The 27,689-nt window shown below is 46.7% G+C and overlaps 1 long non-coding RNA gene across 1 annotated transcript; it reads left to right on the forward strand.

The window, feature by feature from the left end:
* Nucleotides 1–27,056, forward strand: LOC118238539. Its single transcript, XR_004769041.1, has 3 exons — nt 1–1,625; nt 25,162–25,284; nt 26,431–27,056. It is a non-coding gene; the product is annotated as an uncharacterized LOC118238539 (long non-coding RNA).
* The last annotated feature ends 633 nt before the right edge of the window (nt 27,057–27,689 follow it).

Here is a 27,689-nt window from a genome sequence, read left to right on the forward strand (position 1 = left end):
CACAGAGATCCCCCTGCCTCTGCCTCCAGAGTGCTGGGATTAAAGGTGTGTGCCACCGACACCTAGCAACACCTCTATTTTTCTCTTTCAAAATCAACTTCAGGCTTGAGCTCCTAGGTTTCTGAGAAAACAGGAATTTTCACGTGGAAAAGAAGATAACCACTGGGCGATGGTGGCAGGGACAGGCGGATCTCTGTAAGTTCGAGGCCAGCCTGTTCTACAAAGTGAGTTCCAGGACAGCCAGAGCTGTTACACAGAGAAACCCTGTCTTGGAAAAAAAACAAAAAAAATGATGACCGAGGGAATGGGGAAGTATAACACATATATCTCCCTGAATTTTAAAGGTCATGTGACAAGGATAGGTTGTTGAAGATTAGGCAAAGTGGGGTGGGATAAACAGGGCTTTGTTTACATTGAATATCCAAAGACCATTTCTTCCAGGCAATGCAAGGTGCTCTCTCTCTCTCTAATAAATTCATCTTTATCTATCTTTCTGTAACTTTTAGTCAACTCTGGTACATTCCTGACAATACAATGAATAAAATAATACTATTATAGCTAGGTCAATGTAATGACAATGGTGCTGCTAGCACTTTGAGGTAGCAGGAGACTCCTCAAAGCTACCTTTGCTACCTTTGAGGTAGCAAAGCTCTGGTGACCCAGAGTCACATGGCTCACAGAGGACTGAGCAAGAAGTGTCTGGTAGAAGACAAGAATGAGCTGTAGAAGATTTTGCTATGTATCCCAGGCTGGTCTTGAATTCACTATATAGCCAACGATTACTTTGAACTCCTGATCTTTCTTCCTTCAGCTGTCTAATAGTGGGATTACAGGCATATGCCACCATGCTTGGTTTTATGCAGTGTGGGTGATTAAACAGAGTTTTGTGTATGCTTGGCAAATACTGAGCTACGTTCTCAGCCCAAGCCAAAGAATATCCTGCTCTGGGATGAATCCAATGCTTTGTTGTTACTGTTTTTGAAGCAGTTTCCTGTAGCTCAGCTTGACTTTGAACCGCTGATCCTCCTGCTTTTCTGCCTCCTGAGTACTAGTACTGCAGGCATGCACCATGGTGCCTGACTTGGTTTGGAGATCTTATGACCACAGCTATGCTGCCAGCACCCACCCCACCCCCTTGACTGGCCTCATGTGTGCTGTAAACACGGCTGGAACTACAGGGGAGGTCTGAGAAAGCTGGGAACCCTGGCCTCAACAGAAACATGATTCAGGTTTTCTCTCCAGCTCCCTGGGCGGCTGAACTGCTGGGAAGTTCCCTGGGAGGTCAGTACTCATGATGCCTGCCAGCTTTCCTGGAACCTTCTGTACAGTCAGCCAAGAAAGGAAGCCTGCAGGGCTCTGGAACCACTAATCCTCTTCTCTCACCCACAGGGTAGCAGGGAAGGTTGCTCCTGCCTTGCCCTGGCCGAAGGCCTTCAACAACAATAATACTGAGTAGGAGTTCTGTTGCCATTTAGTGAATGCTTTGGACATGCTGCACCGTCTTTACACTTATTATTTCATTAAATCTTTTCGACTAGGAAAAAAAAGAAAAAAGAAAGAAAGAAAAAAGCATGCTAGGGGGATCACACCAGCCAAGACCTGCCATGGCAAGAAATCCCACTCAGGTGAGTTGACATTATTCCCTCTTTCAGGCTGTCTGTCTCCATAACCGAGAGGGGAAAATTCACAGCACAGCACACAAGGACTGAAAGCTCTGGTCCTCACCACCTCTCACTTCCTTCCAATGCTTCAGCCAGCGCATTCGTATCACAACACCCTCTGCATATGCTCTTCCCTCTGCCAGGAAAGCCTTTGCCACCCCCCACTCAATCTTCCCATGGTCCTCACCAAATCCTATCCATGGCCCAACACTCCATTCCCTCCCATGGACCAGTTAGGTTCCAGGGTCAGGGTCTGAGTGAAAACTCTCACATGGGAAGCCATCATTTCTGCTCTGCAGGGCTGATTCAGCTTTGTGTCCTCTACCCTGGCAACTGATCACCCTGTTCTGCTGAGCATCAGGTAAAGGGGTTGCCTTGCGTTGACAGACTGTGATGCCTGTTATTTAGAATTTCCATGGAAACATGTCAGGGATTTATTCTGAGGGTATTTCCAGAAAGGATTAATTGAAAAGTCCCATCTTGAATGTGGGTGGTACCACCCCAGGAGCTGAGGTTTTAATTTTTTTTAAGATTTATTTTATCTTGCTTACATGTATGCCTGCTCACTCTGTGTGTGTGTGTGTGTGTGTGTGTGTGTGTGTGTGTGTGTGTGTGTGATGTGCCTGGTGCCTATGGAGGTCAGAAGACAGTGTCTGATTCCCCTGGAACTGGAGTTACAGATGGTTGTGAGTTATCATATGCATACTAGGGACCAAACCTGGGTCCTCTGCAAGAGCAACACATGCTGTTAACCTCTGAGCCAGCTCTCTAGCTGGGGTTTTAGAGGACTGAGTACAAGCAGGCATGCCAACATTAGTCCTGTCTGCTTCCTGACTGTGGATCCAATGTGACCAGAAGCCTCGTACTCTTGCAGCCTCCACTTCTCTACCAGTTCCTGCCTGCAAGCTATGAGCTAGAAGAATCCCTTCCCTCCTTTAGTCTCATCTTGCCAAGTATTTGGTCACATCAATGAGAAAAATAACTAACACAGGAACCATGTCATATATTAGAGCTATTCTGTTGCAGGATATTCCTTTATGCTATGTGAAGATGTAGTTGTCTCGACCCACAGGACAGCAACCTAGAGCAAGAAGTCCAGGGAGGAGAATGGGGACAAGAGACACGAGAGAATGACCACAAGACAGGATTCTGATCAAGTGGCAAATTTTATTTTTTCCAGGGTAGCTTATATAGTCGTATGGAGTAAAGAGGAGGGGGAGAAAAGGCCAGGAGCCAGGTGTTAGTTTAAGCAGGATGTTAGAAAACTATAGAAAGAGGATGTTGGCAGGGTAAAAAGTTCATGGGTGGTGGGGAGAGGGAGAGTTACCTAGGTGAGTGGTGGGAAGAAGGAAGGTAGTTTAGGTAAGTGGTCCTGTGGTTGGAACAAAGGATTGATGTCTGGGTCATTTTGTTCCTTCTGGGTGCTCATGCTTCTAGAAGCCATTTATAATCAAAAGACAGTTCTATAACCGTGTGGCTTGCCAAGTTTGGCCTAAAGGTTCATGCCAAGCTGTATGGCTCCCAACATGAAGATGAGTCATTGTGATTGGTTTAATAAAGAGATAGCTAGGCAGGAGAGAACAGATGGGACTTCTCGGCAGAGAGAACTCTGGGAAGAAGAGAGGTGGAGATGCCAGGGGATGCAGACCAAGTCAGAGGTACAGAAATGAAGAAGCGTGGGGACGGCTACGTGGTAGAACATAGATTAATAGAAGCAGATTAATTTAAGTTATAAAAGGTAGTTGGGGACAAGCTAAAGGCCAGGCTTTCATAATTAGTAAGAAGTCTCTGTGTTGTGGTTTGTAGGTGGTGGCCGAAAGGAAAGTCGTACTGCATTATTCTCAGCATTATAATGTGCTCCCAGAGGAAATGGCCGTTCTATGCCCTCCATCTCACCTGTATTCCGAGGCTGACACCTTTCGAATGAGATGATGGCCAGAGTAGGAGGGCTGGCTTAGGAAACTTTCTGGAGGTGACCACCATAGGTTCACATCATATGTAAATATTACCTGTTAGGCCTTAATGTCTTGTAGGTAGCAAAAAGGCACTGAATATATAAAGCCAAGCATGGGGATGATAATTCTATATTTCTAAAGACACTTGAAAGGGCTGGAGAGATGGCTCAGTGAGTAAGACTATGCTGTGTAGGCACGAGGATCTGGGTTTGAATCCCCACCACCCAAGTAAAGAACTGGATGTGGTCATACAAACACTTGTATGCTCAACATTGTGGGGCAGTGGGCAGGGACAGACAGGAGGCTTGCTGAGGCTTGCTGGTTACTCTCCTAGCTCCCAGTTCAGCAAAAGGTGTCATTTCAAGGGCATAAGGAAGACAGGAGTAGAACAAGACATCCAATGTCCACTTGTGGTCTTCAGTACCTGCACACACACACACACACACACACACACACACACACACACACACGAATATAATGTGCACGTAATATATCAGGGCAGTGGTGGAGGGACGGGGGAGACAGATAATTACTTGAATTTTCATGAAGAGGGGAAACTGGGGTACCTACAAAGTAGGGAGCTTCACATAAAATCTTCCATACTTAATTTTAATACTTTTTGCTGTCTGGGGACCAAACCCAGAGCCTTGCATATGCTAGGCAAGTACTCTATCTACATTCTAATCCTTAAAGTTCATTACTGGATAAAGTAGGGAAATGCTGAGATCGAATCCAGCTGGTGTTGAGTACATAGAATTTTATAAAAATGGCATCATGCACCAGGTGGTGATGATGCACACCTTTAGTCCTAGCACTCGGAAGGTAGAGATAGATGGATCTTTGAGTTTGAGGCCAGCCTGGTCCACAAAGCTACACAGAGAAACCCTGTGTGGAAAAATAAAGTAAAAAAGAAAGAAAAATGGCATCATTGTCTACTTTTCTGTAAGAATGATATTTCATAAAAAATTACACATGGATACATGTGTTCTCCTGTTTGGTACTGTGGTGGGCCAAATAATGGCTCCCCAATTTGCCAAGGTTCTTATCCCAGAATGTGTGCAAATATTTATTACCTTACATGGCAGGTGAGATCTTACTGGTATGACTAAGGATTCTGAAAGGGAGAGGTTCCTATGGCTTGTCCAGGGTAATAACATAGGTCTGCATAAGAAAGTGACAAGAGAGCCAGGCGTTGGTGGCGCACGCCTTTAATCGCAGCACTCGGAAGGCAGAGGCTGGAGGATCTCTGTGAGTTCGAGGCCAGCCTGATTTACAGAGCGAGTTCCAGGACAGGCTCCAAAACAATACAGAGAAACCCTGTGTCGAAAAACAAAAAAACAAAACAAAACAAAGAAGAAACAAAAGAAAAGAAAGTGGCAAGAGCATCTGGAACAAAAGAAGACATGAAGATGGAGGTGGGAGATGGAATGGTGTCCCTCTCAGTGAACACGGGCTGCCTCTAGGAGGCATGAAGGCAAGGAATAGAGTCTGTTTGCAGCTGCTGCTGGTACTTGTTTCTAGTCCTCGGAGGATTCATTTTAGACCGCTAGAACCATGAGATTACATGTTAGTTTTTTTTTATTATTTTATGTATATGGTTGCTTTGCATAATGCCTATCTGTGTATCACATGCAAGCCTCGAACCCACAGAGGCCAGAAGAGGACTTTGGCTCTCCTGGAGTTACAGACAGCTGTGACCACCATGTGGATGCTGGGAATTGAACCTGGGTCCTCTGGAAGAGCAGCCAGTGCTCTTAACCACAGAGCCATGTTTCCATTCCTTACTGGTGTTGTTTTAAAACATCGTCTGTGAGATTGGAGAAATGGTTCCATATTTAAAAGCACTTGCTCTTTCAGGGGATCAGGGTTCAGTTCCCAGAACCAGTATGGTGGCTCAAAACCATCATATGAGCTGCATATACACACATACACATGAAATAAAATAATACGATAAAAATAAACCAACAACTCTTTTAAAGACATTTGTGGTAAGTTGCTATATCAGCAATTGGGAATGAATATGAGTATGATCAGCGATTTGGAAGCTCATGGCAACATACTTTACTAACAAGAGGCCAAGGAGAATATCTTGCTAAGACAGTGGCTCTCAAACTTCCTAATGCTGCGACTTTATACAGTTCTGTATAAAGTATAAAGTTTTGTATAAACTGCCCTCATGTTGTGGTGACCCTCCCAACTATAAAATTATTTTCATTCCTATTTCATAACTGTAATTTTGCTGCTGTTAGGAATCATAATACAGAAATCTGTGTTTTCCAATGATCTTATGTGACCCCCAAAAGGGGTCCTGACCCACAGATTGACAACCACTGTGCTAAACTGTGCTAAGCTGTGATAGCAGAGCTGGCTTTCCAGAGCTGGTTCCCTCCATCTCCACCCCACTCTCACCTTGTGACTGTGCTTGGCTCTCTGTCGCTCTGTAGAGATGGTAGAGCGGCTGTAGAGGGAAAACGGAAATGCAAAAGGCTTACAAGACTATGAACTCAGCTGCACAGAATGGACACCATAAGATGGCCTCAGGTACCCATGCCTCCAGGAATTCTGGGGCCAAGATCCAAGGTAGTCCTGTCGAGTAGTTCATCTGCTCAGGCTTGCTGTGGGTATCAAACTCAGGCTGCCAGGCTTGGGAGCAAGTGCCTTCGCACACTGGGCCTTGTTGCCAACTCCACATTTGTTCTCTACTCTAAAGTGACTTCTGAGAACGAAAGGTCCCCAGACCTGAGTAGAAACCAGGATGTAGCTGCAGGCAGCAGCTGTGTTTGTGTTGGCAACAACCTATTTCTTAAATCTACGTCAGACCCCAATGTGCCTTTGCTGTCTGTGTCCTTGTAGTATGTTTTCAGACATGGCTGCGGAGTCTGAATCAGCAACAGAAGGTGGGACCTCAAGTGTGTCTAGGTTATTCCAGAATATCCAGTGGCAGGATCCCTGAACAAAGAAAGGTGAAAACATGTCTCAGTGCTGGGCGGCCTTGTAACTAAGTGTTCTCAAAGGCATGGGTGAAAGGTTCAGGCATTATGCTGGCCTACCCCTGTTACCTGGTGGAATCTACTCAGGCAGTACCCTGGTCAGCCCAGTATTCCCCGGGAACTAAGTCTGCACACGCAAGTGTAGAGGACCCCTTTAAAGACAGAGCCTTGCCCATTTACGCTCTCTCTGCCCCTCTTCTCCTCTCTGCCTCTTCTCTTACGCTCTCTCTGCCCCTCTATGGCAACGGCATGGCGGTCAGTCATTAACCCTGTTCCTCTTCTCTCTTAGTGTCTCTACTCGGCCAGGCCTATGATAAACTGGTTAATATGTCTCTTAGTCTCATGTCTCATCCTGCGCTTCTTCTTTTTCTTTCTTTTTAATTTAAGGAAAAACCTAACAATGGGGGCAAGGGCAAGGGGGGTGAAGACTGATTAGAGGTCACAGGATGAGCTGATCAGGCATCCTCGGGAAGAGCTGAGTCATGGCTATTGTTCTCAGGAAATGAAAGGGATACCCCTGCATTCACACCAGCCACTTTCCCCAGGGGAAGAGAAATCGATCAGAGTGGGCGCAAACAGCAGCCATTTTGTTGCTTACATGCAAGTCCTATTAAAGGATAAGTGTGAGTGACTGTCACCTCCAGAGGAGAGACTGCACTCCTTCCGGAACAGTCAGTAAGAGGAGGTAAACCGAGGGACGGTTGTCCCCAACACAGCTGGACTGCATAGGATAAGAGGCTCGGGGAGCAATGAGCAGGCGCTCCCTGGAGGAAGGGGAACAGGCAGGAAGAGTTGACATTGCTCAGACGCAGCTCCCTCATGGGTTTAGGATTCAAGTTGAGGCAGAAGAAAGGGCAGGTAGATGTGAGGCTATTTAAACACAAGAAAGGAAAAGGTAGCCAGGAGAGAGAAGAGCTGGAGCCCAAGACAAGACTGGGGAAACATGAAATAGGTCGTCCTAGTGAACTTTAACTGCCAACTTGATACAGCCCAGAGTCTGCCGAGAAAGGAGTCTGACTGAGGGATTGCCCAGAACAGATTGTCCTGTGGGCATGTTATGCAGGACTGTCTTTTGTTAACTGTTACAGGAGGGTCCAGGCCACTGCAGGTGGCACCATTCCTTGGGCAGGTGGTCCTGAGCTGTATGAGAAAGTTAAATAAGCATGAAACTGTGAACCAGTAAGAAGGGTTCCTTCATGGTGTCTGCTTCAAGTTCCTGCCTGAATTTTCTTCAGTGATGAACTGTGACCTGGAAGTGTAAGTTGAAATAAACCCTTTCCTCTCCTAAATTATCACAGCAACAGTGATTAAACTACAACAACGGGCCGGGCGTTGGTGGCGCATGCCTTTAATCCCAGCACTCAGGCGGCAGAGGCAGGTGGATCTCTGTGAGTTCGAGACCAGCCTGGTCTACAGAGCGAGTGCCAGGATAGGCTCCAAAGCCACAGAGAAACCCTGTCTCGAAAAACCAAAAACCAAAACAAAACAAAAAACCCTACAACAATGGTCAGTAACCGCGATGGGTCCAAACAACACAAAATAGAAAGAAAAGGACCAGGGAACAATGGGCTCCAGAGGGAAGAACACAAGCCTCAGAACCATCCAGCTCGGGAAGCAGCACTTCTGCAGTCCCTGGGACTGGGTGACACAAAGGGGGCTAAGAGCATGCGCCAAGCACAATGACAAGTGCCCTGCTGTGTGGCTGGGCTGAGAGGCTTTGCACAGAAAACAAAATGTGATGTTGGAATCTCAAATGGCACAGTTCACAGTCAGGCATGGTGAAAGGTTCAGGCATTATGCTGGCCTGCCCCTGTTACCTGGTGGAACAGGCAGTACCCTGGTCAGCCCAAGGTTCCATGGGAACTAAGTCTGCACGCAGGTGCAGAGGACCCCTTTAAAAGACAGGTCCCTGCCCATTTATGCTCTCTGTTTCCTCTCTGCTTCCTCTCTACTCTCTCACCTATGTGCTCGCTCTGTCTCTCTATGGCGACCGGCCATGGCGGTCAGCCATTTTACCCCTGTTCCTCTTCTTAGTCTCCCTACTCTGCCAGGTCTCATAATAAACTTATAGTCAACATGTCTCATGTCTCAGCATTTCTCTTTTCTTCTTTTTAAACAAAACAATAACACATGGAGGCTCACAATGGTAGTCTCAGCACCTAGGAACTGCGGCAGGAGGATTGCTTTAAGTTGGAGGCTATCTTGAGGTACACAGTGAGTTTCAGGCTAACATAAGACTACTGAGTGAGTCCCTGTCTCAGGAAACAGACATTAACAAGACACAAGGTTCACTGCAATGGGGACAACCAGGGTTTGGCTCAGTTGTGGTTGTTTTAGAGTCAGAAAGTTGTACCTTACTTAATATGTTATGGTATGACACCAGAGTGTCAAGCTCTGTGCTTATGTGGCTTTTTACCTTATTGCTTACTAATGATGAGAATCTCGAGCCTCAGTTTTGTAGCCTGCAAATTGGGTGTGGTAAGAATACCTACTAATAATTTGGTGAATATTAAACTAGTAGATAGATGCCATGTGCTTAGACCAGTGTCCAGCACATAGAAACGTCCACTCCATGTTAGCACAGGTAGTAATGACTTGCTCAAATTCATGAACACACAACTTTAGGACAGGAAATAAAAGAGCCTAAGTTGAGGACAGAGAAGGTGCTTTGGAGTCAGCTACAAATGAGAGCTATGTGGTGAGTGTTTGGAAAGGCTTGTTTTGTCTCCATGGTTTCCGGAGGACATCAGTCCGTCGTGGCATGGAGGATATGGTGGTGGGAGGGGCTCCATCCTTAGCAACAGGAGTGCATGGTTGGGGCTCCTCACATCATGGACAGAGACAGAAAGTAGAAAGTGGTAAAACCCCCACTAAGTTGCCCTTGGTGACTCACTTCTGCCTGTTAGGCCCCACCTTCTAAGGGCTCCAGAGCCTTCAAATAGTGCCACAAGCTGGGGGGGGGGGGTCAAGTGCTCAAAACACAGTTTTCATATGGTAACATGGAAAAGCTATGGAATCTAACTCCAGGTGTTAGTGTCAGAACTGAACTCCAGGACACCCAGCTGGTGTTGGGGAATTGGTTGCTGTGGGAAAAACCTGTATACGTATGCGTGTGTTTTTTTGTTTGTTTGTTTTGTTTTTTAGTGTGTGTGTGTGTGTGTGTGTGTGTGTGTGTGTGCATGTGTGTGTGTGTGTGTGTGTGTGTAAAGGCAAAAATCCGTGTCTTTGTCAATCATTTTCCACTTTAGTTTTTGAGACAAGATCTCTCACTGAACCTGGAGGCCATCGATTTGTCTGGACTGTCTGCCTAGCCACGCCCCAGGGATTCTGCTGTCTCAATCTCCTCAGTGCTGGGATTATAGGCCTGTGCTGCCACACCTGGCCTGTCTGTCGGTTCTGGGGATCAAACTCAGGTCCTCACGCTGTGCCCAAGCACTTATGAAAGCAGTCATCTCCCCAGCCTCCCAATCCTGCACATCTGGTGACGAGTCAGTCACTTGATGATTGATGTGTTTGTGTGTCTATGTGTCTGTGTGATGGGACAGTGAAAGGCCCGCTGCCTCTCTGTCTCCCCCCGCCTATGCTGATGCTGGGTGTTCTCTCTGGAGCAGGGCAGAGCCAGGATACCGCCAGGGGCTGGAGAGTGCAGCGCGGGCGAGCTGCCGCAGAGCCGCCCTGCTTCCCCTTTATCCTGCCGTCCCTGCCCCCGCCGGCCTCCACTTCCCCCGGCTGCCGTTTTCCCTCCCAAGCCGGTTCACCCAGGCGGGGCTGCCCTGGCACCGCGCCGGGGCTGGGGCCGAGCAGGGAAAGGGCACCCCTCGCCCCCACGCCCCCCCCCCGTTGAGAAACACTCCGTCCCAAGGTCTCCGCCCCCAAGGTCAGCCACCTGGGCGCGGAGGGAGGAATCAAGTCTGTTGTACCAGACACCAGACCTTGAGAATATGCTGATCTGGAATGGCTCTGTGCCTCATTTGAACCATCAAATAGAATCCCTGCTCCTAGCTTGCGCCTTTTTCCCTATATAAGGACCCCTTTCCCTTGGCTCGGCGCGCTTAGCCACACAAAGGCTAAGTCGCCCCGGGTACCCAAGTCTCCAATAAAGCCTCTTGTTTTTTTGCATCCAGTTCGTGGCCTCGCTGATTCCTGGGTGTGTGAGTCTCCCTCTACGAAAGTGCCTCTTCGGGGTCTTTCAACAGTAGGGGTCTTTTTATGGGAGAGGGGATGGGAAAGGTGGCACCTGTAATTGCAGAGCACACAGCTGTGAAGGGAAGAGCTCAGCACACCCAAAGCAACAAAAGCAGGCATCAATGTGGGGGGTGAGGAGAGAAAAAACTCATTTGAAACCCTTGTTTATATACAAGTGAATTAGAAAGCCTGATGGCTGAGTTGCTGCCAAGACAAAAAATCTGAGTTCTGTGCCTGGGACCAGTGCAGTGAAAGGAGAGAATTGACTCTGATGAGCTGTCCTCTGGCCTCCACCACATGTCCTGACATGTGTCCCTCATCGAATAAATAGATGTTCTAAAAATTAAAGTAAATTAGAGCACATGCATGGGAAATAATAACCAGAAGTCCCAAGAATATAGTGAAAGATGCAGTAAACACAATAGTTTGGCTGTTTATGGGGGAAGGGGACAGGATGAAAGGAAATAAACATTTAAAAAGGACTGAAACCAAAGGTTTATTACAGAAATTGGCAAACAGTGAGTCTTGTACTCCCATTAGTGATGATGCATTAATTTAAAAATAACTGAAGACAGCAAACACAGCCACGCCTGGTCATAAGCACTGCCTAGTCCTAGTACTAGGGAGGCTGAGGCTAGAGGGTCATGGGCTGAGGCCACGCTGGACTAGAGAGCCATCCATGATGTAAACATGATGAGTGATTCCTTCAGCATACATGGAGGGTGGACAGCTTTTCAGGGTTGGAGAGATGGCTCAGTGGACAGGGACACACACATACACACATACATACACACACACACACACACACACACACACACACACACGTCAGTTAATAGATGTGGAATGACAAAACATACCTGGTGAGAGTCATTCAGAAAAATATACAACTCATCCAACTGTTGTCACGATTGGGAAAAAAATTGTTTCCTAATTTCTTCCTATTCCTCCCCTTTAATTTAAGGCACAAGTTAGGTATGGTGGCTGTTAGGTTTTTGCTTAAATTAGAAATAAAGAAGTGGGCGCAAGATGAGACATGAGACTAAGAGGCATACTAACCAGTTTATTAGAGGCCTGGCAGAGTAGAGAGACTAAGAGAGAGGAGGAACAGGCCGCCATGGCCGGTTGAAGGAGAAAGAGGCAGAGAGCGTAAGAGAAGATGCAGAGGAGAAGGGCAGAGAGAGCGTAAATGGGCTGGGGTCTGTCTTTTAAAGGGGTCCTCTACACCTGTGTGCAGACTTAGTTCCCATGGAACCCTGGGCTGACCAGGGTACTGCCTGAGGGGATTCTGCCAGGGGCAGGCCAGCATAATGCCTGAACCTTTCAGTGGCCCATACCAATAACCCCAGCACTCAGGAGCCTCAGGTAAGAGGATTGCTGCATGTTTGAGTCTAGTCTGAACTATCTAGTGACTTCTGGGACTGAGCAATGGATGAGCTCCTGTCTCAAAAAAAACAAACAACAGATTAATAGGTATTGGTTGTCTTCTGAAAGGTCTGAGCTAGAGTTAGGGTTGTCTCTCGTCAAGACCACAAAGGCAGGAAGGTTATCTGTCTCTTCAACCTCTTCTTCCCTGGTGGTGAAGAGTCATCGTGAGCTCATGGCCCAGGCTGTTAGGATTGCTGGCGGGATGCAGCGCCCTGCAGAGTCAGCGCTGTAGGCCCTGTGACCAGGAAGGAGAGGCAGAAAGAACTCAGCAGGCTACCGGAAATGAGTCAGCATCTCTAGCACCTGGATTTCGGAACAGGGCTGCAGACGTCTCCACTTGAAGAAACCCATGTGAGGCCTCCGTTATTACATCAGGGGAGCTGAGCTCAGCTTGCACATGGCTATCAGCAGACACAGGACATGACAGCGTTTGTTTGGACCACACCCCAACAGTTACAAGGAAATGGAGTAGAAAGCCCAGCCATCATGACTGGCAGGAAACAGCCATCATGGGCACCGGTTTATGTAACAAAAACCACTTTTTCATCATACAAGGGAGGCATTGCATGTGCAAGAACCAAACCCGCTTCAGGCTCATGGTTTCTGAGCACAGGGAGCAGTGCAAAGGTCTATGACCTCCCCATGCGAAGTCATCCAGTCTGTGGTGACTGTGGCCCCACAAGTTGTAATTCCCTCTAGGGCGCTGGCCATCCCGTCATGAGTCATGAGTTCACCTTTGTGTCGGGTGGGAACTCGGGCTCTTCTGTTTCTAGGTCATGAGATTTACCATCTGAGTCCAGAACCCTTGCTTAGCTGCTGCTTTTCTGTTTTTCCACAGTGGAGTTTCTTTCTTTCTTTCTTTCTTTCTTTCTTTCTTTCTTTCTTTCTTTCTTCCTTCCTTCCTTCCTTCCTTCCTTCCTTCCTTCCTTCCTTCCTTTCTTTTTCTTTGCTTCTGTTCTGTTTTCTCCTCTTCTCCTTCCCTCTTCTGCCTCCCTCCCTCCTGCCTTCCTTCCATCTTTTTTTCCTTCCTTTCTCTTTGAAATAGAGTTGGGCCTTAATAAAGCTGTCTTGGGGCTGGAGAGAAGGCACCTGCGTTCAGTTCCCAGCACCCATGCCAGCGGATCAGGTATCTCAGGACCTCATGCCCGCCTGTACTCCTGTACACACTTCCCTACCCCAACATAGACATACTTTTTAAGATTATTTTTAAATGATGTTTCAATATAGGCTTAAGCGCAAGGGTTTAGAGAGAAAAAGGCATGGGTGTGGACTTCTCAGGAGAGACTTCCCCTTCCCTCGGCTTCTCTCCCCTCCCCACCCTTTCTTTTTCTCCCTTTCTTTCTTTCTTTCTTTCTTTCTTTCTTTCTTTTCTTTCCATTCTCCCTCTTCCCTCCTTCCTTCCTTTCTTCCTCTCTCTCTTTCTTTTTGGTGTGTATGTGTATACTGAAGGGACCAGCTCCCCATTTTGGCAACTATAACAGCCGAACACATGCTTTTCTGACCTTGCCTTGGTCACTAGAGGTTAGGTGCCTGCCTCGTGGCAAGGAACCAATCAGAAGTTAGCTGGTGGTGCTATGCTTTATGGCTTTGGGTGTGCTTTACAGAAAAGCGCACAGCAATGATGCAGAGAGCATAGAAACCACCCTGGGAGGGCCTATGGGCCATAACAACCAGTTGCCCTGTGTTGACAGTTTGAAGGGGCTGCATAGAGATCTTATAGGGCAGCGTAAGGGGAGTGTCTAGGGGGTATGCACAGGCTCAGGATTGGTGTGCCTCCAGGCTTGGAGGGCTTGCCCTGTGTTGATTGGTCAACTGGTTGTTATGGCCCATAGGCCCTCCCAGGGTGGTTGCTATGCTTTTCGGTTTTTTGAGACAGGTTCACTCACTGACCTGGAACTCGCTGATTTAGACCAAGTCCCAGGTATCCACCTAGCTCTGCCTCCCCAGCGCTGGGGATTTTAAGCAATGTCAGCACACCTAACTGTTTTTGTGTGTGTGTGTGGGGGGGGGGTCTAGGAATCAAACTGATCCTCAAGCCTGCCCGCACAAGCCTGTAGGCACTTCACTGACTAAACTAATCTCTCCAGCCCAGCACCCCACTTCCACTGTCCTTCCTTAGCCTGCTCCTCCTGTGCTGACCGGACCCAGTCCACACCTCCTGTACTGCGCTAACTTCCTGAGCTGGTGATCCATGGTGACTCTCATTTCACTGGGCCACACTTTTGCCAGACAGCCCAGTCTTTGATGGGGATCTCTTTGCTACCTAAATGCAAAATAGCCAGGGCTTGGTCTATATTCTAGGTCTTTCTAAGCTCTTGATCAGAATTTCAAGTTCTCCTTAGACTTACGATGTAAACACCATACCCTTTCCTTTCACTAATGCCCTGTTCCGTCTGGAAGTCAAGGTTGGTGCCACCTAAGTGAGTTCCTGCTGCAAGGGATTTGAGGACATCCTCCTCCTTCGCCTGCAGGGCGTCAAGGGCTTCAGACCTTGTGAAAGTTTCCTTTTACGTTTTGATGGGAATCAAGAACAATGCTTCATGAACCCCTCCCTGGACAGCACAGAGCGATATTTATGTTCTTTGTCTGCTTGAAACAGGGTTCTTCCGAGTAGACCTGACGACCTAGATGCTCTGGAACTTGCTCTGTAGACCAGGCTGGCCTCAAACCCACAGAGATCTGCCTCTGCCTCCTGAGTGCTGGAACTCTTCTATAAGACTGAGGGTTGAATGTGGGGCCTCACATATCTCACATATGCTAAACAAATGTCCTGCCATTGCCCTGTCTTCCCAGCCTTCATTTTTATTTTTATTTTGAGACCAAGTTTCACCAAATTCCCCAGTTAGACCTTGAATTTAGCTGGGTGTTGGTGGCGCATGCCTTTAATCCCAGCACTCGGGAGGCAGAGGCAGGCGGATCTTTGTGAGTTCGAGGCCAGCCTGGTCTCCAGAGCGAGTGCCAGGATAGGCTCCAAAGCTACACAGAGAAACCCTGTCTCAAAAAAAAAAAAAAAAATAGACCTTGAACTTACTCTGTAGACCAGGCTGTCCTTGACCTTCCAATTCTCTTGCCTGGGCATTCTGAATAACAGCAGATATTCCACTATCAACCGAGACATAGTTTAGTGAAGTGTTTTTGCTTATTTTATTTCTTCTGTACAGTGCTTAAACCCAGGGCCTTGGGCTTGCTAGGCAAATGTTCTATCACTGATCCACAGGCCAGCCCTTAAAAATACTACATATTGTGTGTTCTCATGTATGTATGAAGGCAAAATTTGGTCTCAAATATAGGGGCTGGCAAGATGGTTAAGGGGGATAAAGATGCTTGATGTGCATGCCTTGATGCCTGAGTTCAATTCCTGGAACCCCTATAGAGGTAGAGGAGAGAACTGACTCCACGGAGTTGTTCACTCACTCTGCACATGTCCCATGGCATGTTCATACACATGCACACACACCAAAAAATAAAAAAGCAAAGCTATTTTATTGTTTTTTGAGACAGAGTTCCTTTGTATAGCCTTGACTGTCCTGGAACTGGCCCCATAGTCCAAGCTGGCCTTGAACTTACAGAGATCCACCTGTGTCTGCCTCCTGAGTTTTGGGATTAGAGGCATCAGCCACTACCACCTGGTCCCAGGAGCAGAGTCTCGAAAACACTGAGAATGCACCTATAGCAACTTGTACTTTGTGTCCTAAATGACAACTGAGAATGCTGTGTAAATAGACACTGCTTTGGAAACTGGGAGATGTCTGTAGACGGATGGCAGAAGGTTGTTAGACTGGGAGTGACCTGTGTGTTTGTGTGTGTGTGTGTGTGTGTGTGTGTGTGTTGTGTGTGTGTGTGTGTGTTTTGACTAGAGGACAAAGGAAAGTATGCAATGATACAGGACTGGCCAGAGTGTCAAAGGCTTCTTGGGTGGTGAAAGTGTGGTGATTGACTCAGGTCTGTATCTGTTATTTATATTCCAAGGGTTCATAAAACAGACTGAAGTTTGTCCTTGGTGTTGCTCATTATTTCTGGGGCTGCTGCAATAATAGTAATTGCTTTGGAATGACCAAGGTCAGCAAGCAAATGTTATTCTTTTGCTTAAATTAGAAATGAAGAAAGGCGCAAGATGAGACATGAGACTAAGAGACTTATTAACCAGTTTATTATATCATAGAGAGCAAGTGAGAGAGAAATAGAAGGGAGGAGGAGAAGAGGCAGAGAGAGAAGAGAAGCAAAGAGAAGAGAGAAAAGAGAAGCAAAGAGAAGAGAGGGAAGAGAGAGGAGAGAGTGTAAGTGGGCAGGGGTCTGTCTTTTAAAGGGGTCCTCTACACCTGCGTGCAGACTTAGTTCCCATGGAACCCTGGGCTGACCAGGACACTGCCTGAGTGAATTCTGCCAGGTAACAGGGGCAGGCCAGCATAATGCCTGAACCTTTGAATCCCACCTTTACTTTTTTGTTGGGACCATAAGTTAAGGGGCCATTCAGAGCAGTGGAAAACTACAGGTCCTTGAAGGACTTGCCACCTGGCAACTGCTGCCCCTAGCTGTTCTATTCCAGGAAGAGATAAGCAGCTCCGAGGACAAGAAACATAGGAGGTTTTCAGGCAACAGGCATTTTTAGATAGCCTTATGCAAAACACCAGGTGCACTAACTCCCTGCTCCCTCCTCAGTTCCTCCTCCATGCGGCCCCAAGGTCCATCCTGGGAGCCCCACCGCCAGCGGCCTTGCTCCCTTCTCCCCCCTCCCTCCCTCCCTCTACACTCCCTCCTTGCCTCATCCCTATATAAGTCTTATTATTCCCTCAATAAAGTGAGACCTTGACAACAGAATTTTGCTTGGTCTCTTTTCTTTCTCTTGCCCATGATATCTTTTAGGCAGTACCTCTTCAGACCCTGGAATAACTGGACCTTCGGGACGGGTCACTTTTTATTAAAAGGTGTGGTGTTAGACATGGTAGATTAAGGAATAAGGTGTCAAATTCTCAAGACTGCTTCCTGCTGACCTGGGGGGCGTTGAGCATCTTTGGGGGACCCGAGAAGGTTGGGATGCTGCCATGTCCTGGGGCAGCTGGTTGTTTCATTGCAGTCCAAGCTGTATGGAACTCCCTTGCACCTCTTAGATCTGGCAAGATGTTGGCAGAGCAGAGGACAAGGTTAAGTTTAGAATTTTTTTTTTCTTTTAGGTCCTGGCACTTGAAGGGAAGATTGTAAGATGAGGGAAGGGTTCTGGAGGGGTCCCAACATGAGGGAAGGGAGTCCTGGGGCCAGGGAAAGACTGAATAATATTTATTTGGAGTGAATCTGGTGAATCTTACCTGTTTGTTTGGATCCAATTCGGCTCCTGGAACTTAAAAGAATCCTTTGAGTTTGTGAAAAGGTAAATTTTAGACACATTAGCAGCATATTTATATTAAAAACAACTTGGCTGAAAACATTATGACTATGAACAATAGCATGAGAAATAGAGAAATCTGGAACATATTTCATTCTTTTTACTGTCTCAACTCACTTTATCATCACTTAACCCTTTTTATCCTCAGACCTTCAAAACTTTAATTCATACACCTTAAAGTAAAGGTGATGGCATTCTTCACTACAGAGAAGCCAGAACATCCCTTATTGAAGGAGACCAGTTAATGTCACCATATTCAGCCATACAGTCAGTTCCCTATGCAAATTATGAAGGAGGCCTAGATCCCATCCTCAATGCTTCCTTAGGGCCATGTGGCCTGCCTCCAAAGTCCTTGGCTTATTGGGTGCCTTAGTTACTTTTCTATTGTCATGGCAAAACACCATGGCCAAGGCAACTTATAGAAGAAATCATTTAATAGGGGGCTTACCATTTCAGAGAGTGAGTCCACAACCATCATGGTGGGGAACATGGCAGCAGGCAAACAGGCAAGTATCAAGGCCTTTTGAAATCTCAAAGCCTGCTCCCAGTGATACACCTCCTTCAACATGGCCACACCTCCTAATCCTTCCCAAACACTTTCGGCAATTATGGGCCAAGCATTCAAATATATGATCCTGTGAGGTCCATTCTTATTCAAACCACCACACATTGGGGGTACCTCTTGTTCCCTATGGACATGTACCCAGAATATATTTCCGGAAATACACAGTAGGAAGAGAATATGTGTGACTGCAAGATTACACTCTCTTCTTGTCCTGACACAAAGGATCCCATAGTTGGGGCCAGGCAGCAGCATCTACATGGGAACTATTAGCCTCAGCAGTTATATCACTCAGACTTCTTTCCAGAATATTCTTTTATTTCTTTCTCTTCAAATGCTAAACCCTGAGCAAAAGAAAAAGAAAAAAGAAAAAGACACCTGGGGTTGAGGTCTGGCCTCTACATGCACACACGAGTACAGGCATACACAAGAACAGTGCACACATACATACATACACACAAATGTAATCAGGGTAGGATAGCTCACATCTGTGATCCCAGTACTTGGAAGGCCGAGATAGGACTGGGCATGAATTCAAAGCCTTCCTGGGCTACATAGGGAATTCCAAGTTAGTCTGAGCTAAATTATGAGACCTCAATCTCAAAAACAAACAAACACCTTTCCATACCCTCCCCACAAAACAATTTAAAATTTCCTTTTTTTTCTGGGAAAAATGAGTGCATCTTTATATAAGAATATGGTAAGCCGGGTGGTGGCAGCACACACTTTTAATCCTAGCACTCGGGAGGCAAAGGCAGGTGGGTCTCTGTGAGTTTGAGACCAGCCTGGTCTACAAGAGCTAGTTCCAGGACAGCCTCCAAAGCCACAGAGAAACCCTCTCTCGAAAAAAAAAAAAAAAAAAAAAAAAAAAAGGAATATGTTAGAGATATAATTCTTTTCTTAAAGGATTTGTTTATTTTTGTCTGTCCAGTCCTTCAGAGTGGCTGGGTATTCCCCTCCCTCCCTTCCCTCCCCTCCCCTCCCCTCCCCTTCTCAGATGCTCTCACCCCAGTCCATTCACCACCTGCCTCTCTACCCTCTACCAGTCAACCACTTACTCTCCTCAGGCTCGCCTTCTCCAGCCTGTCAGTGCAGAATGCTGACAACTGAGGAATGTGAGTGCAGTTACTTGGAGATTCCAGTCACATAACATTTTCTCACGTGTCAAACAAAATGGAGAGTTCCATGTAACAAAAGATAATAATTTCTCCAATGAGTCCCTTCCCCTCCACCCCTTCTACAATGCAAACATTTACCATCCCTTTGCCTCCTGCTCCTGCTTAACTGCTCCTTCGACCTGCCTTTTGCAGCCATCTGTAGATTGTAACAAGTCTTCCAGCCAAGCCGCCCAAGCCGGCGCCACTGAGGCCACTTGCTCTTCTGTTTTTTTTTTTGAGATAGGTTCTCATACATACCAGACTAGCCTCTTAAAACACTAAGTCCCAGCAGTGGCCTTGAACTTCTGATTTTCCTGCCTCATCTTCTGAGTGCTGGGCTTATAAAAATATACTACCACGCTAGGTTTATGAAGCGCTGGGGATTGAACCCAGGAGCCCACACTTGCTGGAGGAATGCTCTCCAAGCTGATGTATATTCCCAGCCTCAGCTATGTATCCCCCACCCTCTGCCACACACACACAAGGTTCCTCTATATAGTGCTGGTTGTCCTAAAACTTGCTTTGTAGAACAGGCTGGCCTCAAACTCACAAAGATCTGCCTGACTTTGCCTCTGGAATGCTGGGATTAAAGACATGTGCTACCATGCTTGTCTTGTATTTTTTGATTGAAACAAAAGTGATTCTTTGTGTTGCAAACCTGAAGTTTACAGAAGCAACCTGATCTATAAAAAGTGGTAGTTATAAGAATGAGTAATAATAAATAGAAGTGGTATAAACAATGATAATGAAAGCCGTGTATTGTGATAGATAGCTCTAATCCCAGCATTTGGGAGATTAAGGCCAGGAGATTGTGCATTCAAGCCTAGCCTAGGGTAAGACTCTCTCTCTCTCTCTCTCTCTCTCTCTCTCTCTCACATACACACACACACACACACACACACACACACACACACACACACACATTCAACTGCAGCATAGAATATTTATATGTTAGGAACAGTATGAAAAGCTTATTTTTGTCATTGAGTCCTTATAGTGGCCTGTGATATTAATGACATCTCTTTAAAGTTCTGGAACAGAAACTGATCCCTACACTTGTGGATTCAACAACCACATGTCTCTTGACCACACAAGAGAGTCTCCCATTTAATGTCAGAGACAGTACCCATATCCCTGCCGAGGGATTCACATTATACCCAATGTTTTTCTCAGTGTAGTCCAATCAGTTCACTTTGCATTGTTATAACAAAATATCGGGCTAGGAACCTTATTAACTTTAAAAGGGGAGGTTAATTAACTTATATTTCTAGAGGTTAGAGCAAGATCATGGCACTGACATGAGGGCCTCACCAAGGATGGAATCACAATAGTTTGAACATATACAGAAGAATACTCATAGCAAGAAAAGAAGTAAGAGGTTGGGGAAAGGCCAGGCTTCATCCTTTGCAATAACCTATTCTCACAAGAATTAATCTAGCTCTTTGAGACCTGAATCAACCCCTTCCAAGGTGGGGTCACTTCGCCCCTAACAGCTTGGTTCTAAAAACCTGTTTGGGGGTAACTTGGGAATGAAGAAATGACAAACATAAACACAGAAAAGCTGCGGTTGGGTAGGGCTGTGCTGGCTCTGATGGAGAGCATCTACCGTGCTGCCTGGAGAGTAGGCTTTTATCAGATACAGCACAAGAAGGAGGGGGTAGTAGGAAGTCTCTGTAGGGGACTAGTCTTCGACTGTTGTCATCTAGGAGGAAGAAGCTGTGACTGCGAGTTTTTGCACACACTGGTCTGTTGTTCATATACTCACACTCAGGCCAGGGGAAGGCTTTGTCATGTCTTTGAGCCTCATCTGAGGAAGGCTTTGTAATTTTGATGGGTCTGAGGCATGGTGGTTCTTGACATAGTCATGCCCATGTCAACAACACACGTTCATTCACTTGGGACTTCATCTGATCAGCATTCCCCACCCACCATCACATTGAACCTTTTGTTTTTGAGATAGGATTTTTTTTTTTTTTTTTTTTTTTTTTTTTTTTTTTGGTTTTTGGAGACAGGGTTTCTCTGTGGCTTTGGAGGCTGTCCTGGAACTAGCTCTTGTAGACCAGGCTGGTCTCGAACTCACAGAGATCCGCCTGTCTCTGCCTCCTGAGTGCTGGGATTAAAGGCGTGCGCCACCAACGCCCGGCTTTGAGATGGGATTTTATGTAGCCCAAAGCGGTTCTCAAACTTACTCTGTAGCCAAGTGGACCTAACTTTTCTGATCCTTCTACCTCTCTGTCCTAATGTTGGAATTATAGGTCAGCACCACCACATCTGATTTTATGCAGAGCTGGGAACTGAATCCCTGGTTGTGTGCATGCATTGTAGCAACTAAACTATATCCCCAGCTCCAATACCATTATACTGGAAGCCAAGCTTGTAAAAACATATGCCTTTGGAGGATTCATTCGAGCTGTCTACAAACTGTTACTGTAGCTAAGGATTTTCCCAGTTTAAGGAAGGAAAGAAAGGAGATGAGGGCGGGGAAGAAAGGGGATCTGCAATCCTCCCATCCCTACCCCCATGTGGTTACCAAGAGAAGATGACATTTCAGATTTCAGAGGTCTCCAGGCAACCAGAATCTGGGGAATCTTCTTGCACACCATGGCTGCATTGATATGCCCCACTAGAACACTTCCCCACAGTGAGGACCTGGGTTCCAGGCAGGACCCTGTCTCCTGTCAGTTGTGCAACCTTAGGCCAGGCAGTCAGTCACTTCACCTCTCTGACCTCAGCTTCCTCATCTGAGGAGAGGACTCTGTCTACAGCACTGGGGCCTGCCAGCCTTCTCAGCAGGGGTGTTGTCAGTTTCAGTCATAAGGTATCAACGGCTTTATGTAAGCTCTCTGGCACTGTGGCCAGCACCACACTCATGGAGTGACAAGGACCTCAAGAATGTTCTAGTTCATCACCAGGAAGCATATGGTATTTTCTAGTAGTGAACTTGCTACAGCAATCCTTTACTTCCTCCTCTGGCCTCTGTGGCACCCCAGATTCCCTCTAGTTGAGGAAGCATTCTGCATCCACGAGTGGCAAAGGGACTTACTTGGCCCTCAGAGCAATGGAACCCGTGACCATGTGTCATCCCACTATCCTCATAGCCCTGTTGGTCCTGGATGCCCTGCCTTATGTCCTGGGTTCTGTGCCAGGGCATAAATCCTCAACCCCAGAAAGACTGGCCTATTCTCTGTATCTCCCATGTGGGAGCAGAAAGAGCTGGTCTTAATTAGGTGAAGATGGGAAAACCCAACCTCTGAGGCAAGCAAAAGGAAGGAATTAAGAATATGGTCAGACTTTCAAAGTAACAATTCTGGAAGCTTCCGGTGCACTGGTATTCTGTACCTAAGTCTCATGTCTCTCCCCTCTACCATCCTGTTCTGAGCCCCACAGGTCAAGATGGCTGTGGGTGTGAGCCACCATGCTCAGCTTCTGTTTAGGCTTAAAAAACAGACAAAACCCCCAGAAAAAAACAACTGATCATTAATAAAACTGCACATTTAGAAATATATTTATTTTAGGTTATGTGTATACATATGTCTGTGTTTGTATCTGTGTCCAGGCAGGTATCCATGGGGTCCAGAAGATGGGATCTGGGAACTGAACTCATGTCTTATGTAAGAGTAGTAGATCTACCGGGCGGTGGTGGCGCACGCCTTTATTCCCAGCACTCGGGAGGCAGAGGCAGGAGGATCTCTGTGAGTTGGAGGCCAGCCTGGTCTCCAGAGTGAGTGCCAGGATAGGCTCCAAAGCTACACAGAGAAACGCTGTCTCAAAAAACCAAACCAAAAAAATGTGTAAGAGTAGTAGTTCATTCTTCCTTTCTTTCTATTTAAGGATTTATTTATTTTTAAATTATGTGTCTGTGTGGTCATGGGGAGCAGGATATGTGTACATGAGTGCAGGTGCCTGAAGAGGCCAGAAGAGGAAGATGGATCCCTTGGAGCTGAAGTTATAGGTGATTGTGAACTGTTTGATGTAGGAACCAAACCTGGGTCCTCTGTAAGAGTAGTATGTGCTCCTAACCACTGAGCCTTTTCCTTAGCCCTATAGAACAAGGTTATAACCTTAACCACTGAACATTCTCTCCAACCCCTAAGATTTCACATTTTTATCGCACAAATGTTACTTCCTGTTTCTACCTGAAATTTTCTATTCTTCATCTTCAGTGGTGGTGCATGCCTTTATTCCCAGCACTTTGAAGACAGAGGCAGGAAGATCTTGTGAGTTGGAAGCCAGCCTGGTCTACATAATGAGGTCTAGGACAGTCAGGACTACACAGAGACGTCCTGGACAGAAAAACAAACAGGGCTGGAGAGAAGGTTCAGAGGTTGACAGCATTGACTGACTGCTCTCCCAGAGGACCTGGGTTCAATTCCAGTGCCCACAACTGTTTGTAACTCCAAGATCTGACAGCCTCACACAGACATACATGCAGGCAAATCACCAATGCACATAAAATAAATAATTAAAAAAGAAAGACAAACAAATAAACAAATTATATGAGTTAAAGTCTAACCAGGTCTACAAAACAAGTTCTAGGACAGCCTGGGCTACACAGAGAAACCCTGTCTCAGAAAACAAAACAAACAAAATCCCAGAGCTCAGACTTAGGAAAACACATGTCCAGTGTTCCTAACATGGGTGCCATTTCCTAACTGGACACAGAGGGGTTCCTTCTTCACCTAAGAACAAGCTTTATTGTCCAGCTACTTTCTAATGAGCAAAGAACTCAGAAGTTCTTGGCCTTTCTATTTTTTTTTCTGCTGGTTTCTTGTGGAACATTTTTTTCCTCCACGTATGTATGTTGTATAATGTATATCAGTGAACATGGGTATACGTGGGTGTGTGTACATGTGATGTGTTCGTGTATGGGTGTGTTATGTAATGTGTATAACTGAACATAGGTACATGTGGGTGTATGTACATGTGGTATGTGTATGTGTGTGTGTATATGTGCGTGTGTGCATGTGCATGCGTGCGTGCGTGCGTGCGTGCGTGTGTGTGTGTGTGTGTGTGTGTGTGTGTGTGTGATGACATACATGTGGAGGTCAGAGCACAAACCCTGCTATGGGTTTTGATTTCCATCTTCTCAGAGACAGGATCTGTATTTTGGTTGCTGCTGTGCTGTGTACATCAGGCTTTCTGGCTCATGAGCCTCCAGGGATTTCCCTGTGTCTACCTCCCATCTAAAGATAAAGCACCAGGATTACATGCTACTCTGCCTGTCTTAACATGGCTTCTGCAGACAGAAACTCAGGTCCTCAAGATTGCTCAGAAAGCACTTCCACCAGCCTGTGATCTTGAATTTCTTCCTTCCTTCCTTCCTTCTTTCTTTCCTTCCTTCCTTCCTTCCTTCCTTTCTTTGGTTTTTTAAGACAGGGTTTCTCTATGTAGCTTTGGATCCTATCCTGGCACTCGCTCTGTAGACCAGGCTGGCCTCAAACTCGCAGAGATCTGCCTGCCTCTGCCTCCCAAGTGCTGGGATTAAAAGTGTGTGCCACCAATGCCCATCGATCTTGAATTTCCTTTCTTAACTTGTTTTTCTTTTATGTGTATAAGTGTTTCACTCGAATGCTTGTAAGTGCACTTTACGCATGAGTCACATTCCCTGAATCTGGAGTTATCGATGCCACCATGTGGGTGCTGGGAATCAAACCCAGGTCCCCTACAAGAGCAAGCACTCTTAACCACTGAGCCATCTCCCCAGCCACATTCTGAGCTTCTGATCCCCATGCCTCCCCCCTGGAATGCCAGAATTACAGGCCTGCATACCCACGACATGTTCATCTGCAGCTTGATTTTTGCTTTTTACATTTCTTTCACTACCCTTTCCTCTTTCACCTGGGAAGGTTCCAGTGAGCACCCCAGACTTGGATGTTCACCAACGGATGGAGCTGGGGAAGAACCTGGAACAAAACCCATGAATCTGCCATGTTGTGGTCATCTGTCAGCTGTGGTCATTTTGTAATTATGTAAGTACCAGTCAGACTACAAGGCTTAAAAACCCACCCCACAGTGGCTGGGCTCAGTGGATTTGCAGGTGATAGGACCTAAAGGTTGAAGTTGAAAACTGCTAATTAAGTGTGGACCAGCCCTAAATAAAATCAGTTCTGAATCAACCATGGTAAGCCAAGCTCCCAGGTCTGTCATTAACACCCGCGTCATTGTGTCATTCACTTTCTGCACAGCTGAGGGCTTGCTCTCCACTCTTTTGTATCTGTTCATGTGGACACCAGCACCCTGCAAACTGTTGCTGGCCAGAGCAAGACCTAAGGGAATGTGAAAAACATATACGCTTGGCAGCAGGTGGGCCACCCATTCAGAGGAACGTTCATAGCAATTCGTGAGAGAGGATTCTTGTCCTATAGCTGTCAGAACAAATTACCACAAACCGGGGAAAGGGACTTAAAACAATTCTTGCACTTTGGGAGGAGGGTCTAAAGTCAAGATGTGATGGAGTCCTGCAGCCTTTGAAGGCTTTAGGGGAGATCAGGCCTAGCTCATAGGATCAGGTGGCTGCTGTTATTCTTGGCATCCTGTGGCTTGCCCTCCTCCCCTCTCCCTCCCCCTGTCCTTCCTTCCACTCTCTTCATCACTTCTCCATTCTTGTCTCCTTGTCCCTTCCCCTCTTTTCTCTTTTTATTTGTCTTAAAAATTATATTTATTTACTTGTCTGTTATGTGTGTGCACACCATGGAGGTCGGAGGACATGGGAGTCTGTTATTCCCCCTCCCCCACCATGAACTAGCCTGACAGACTTAGCCACAAGCACTTTTACCTGCCGAATACATCACTGGCCTTTTTTATTTTGTTGAGGCAGGGTCTTGCTATGTATCTTTGGCCATCCTAGTACCTGATGTGCAGCCTAGGCTGCCCTCAAATTCATGGCGATCCTCTTGACTCAGCTTTCAAACCCTGGGGTTCATTTTTTTTTTAGAGAGAGTCTCACTGTGTAGCCCAGGCTGCCCTTGAACAGACAGAGATCCACCTGCTTCTGCCTCCCAAGTGCTGGGATTTCAGACATGAGCCACCATAACTGGCTAAGATGAGGACTTTGATTCTTTCCCACCCACTCAGTAATACTTGCTGTGTCCCTTCTTGTGTCATGTCTGCTCTAGGAGCAGAGAGCACAACAGTGCAGGCTGATTTTCATGGCGTGTCTGTGATAAGGAGAACAGATGGACAGAACAGACAAGACCATATCAAGGAACGACAAGAGCTGGAAAGAAAACACAGCAAAGATGTGACGGCAAGGCTGAGTGGCAAGTTCGCACTTTCAAAGGAGAGGTCTTTCTGGGGAGGTGACATTTAGACCGAGGTATGACTGCAAGGAAAGAGGCAGCTATACAACCAGGAGACAGCAAGAGCCAGGCCCCCTCAATGTGGGGGTGAATTTATCAGGTTCCAAGGCCACAAAGGTGGCAGCAATGGCTGGACCATGATGAGCAAGCAAGGAGCACCTGGCGAGCCTCCTGCAGAACCAGGAGCTGTGGGAGGAGGCACAATGTTTATTCCAAGAGCCAGGGTCTCAGCTATGTGCTTAAAAGCCCACTATGGGGTTACAGACATAGCTCAGCTGCTAGAGCACTCACCAGGCATGCAGAGCCTGGTTTGATCCCTAGTATTGCATAAACTGGACATAGCGCATTTGTGTGATTCCAGCACTCTGGAGGCTGAGGGAGGAGGACTAGAAGTTCACAACCATTCTCAGCTACATAAGAATTCAAGACTAGCCCAGGCTACATGAGACCGTGTTTTAAATAAATAAATAAATAAATAAATAAATAAATAAAGACCCTCCTTTATTACTGGGGAGCAGTGGGCCAGGGAAGGGAAGATTGGAGGTGGAATGCATTCGGAGGATATTGCTGCTGTTGTTAGACCCCCGAAAACTCGGGGTCCTAGGCCAGGTTTGCAGTCACCCCAATCACCAGGCGGATTCGAGAGCTTGCTGCAAACTGCACGAGGCTTTATTGTAATTTAACGAGTTAACCCCATGTTAGCTCGGGTCTTTCACCCACCCGCCATGGCGGACGGCTAGAAAAGAAGGCTCCTACGGGCTCCCAAAAGATCTTATAGGGCAGCGTAAGGGGAGTGTCTAGGGGTACGCACAGGCTTACGCACAGGCTCACGATTGGTGTGCCTCCAGGCTTGGAGGGCTTGCCCTGTGTTGATTGGTCAACTGGTTGTTATGGCTCATAGGCCCTCCCAGGGTGGTTGCTATGCTCTCTACGTCATTGCTGTGCGCTTGTCCGTAAAGCACACCTAAGGTCGTAAAGCATAGCGCCACCAGCTAACCTCTGATTGGTTCCTTGTCACAAGACAGGCATCTGACCTCTAAGTGACTAAGGTTCCTTGTCATGAGACAGGCATCGAC

Source organism: Cricetulus griseus, chromosome 3, assembly GCF_003668045.3.
Source record: "Cricetulus griseus strain 17A/GY chromosome 3, alternate assembly CriGri-PICRH-1.0, whole genome shotgun sequence".
NCBI lineage: Eukaryota > Metazoa > Chordata > Mammalia > Rodentia > Cricetidae > Cricetulus > Cricetulus griseus.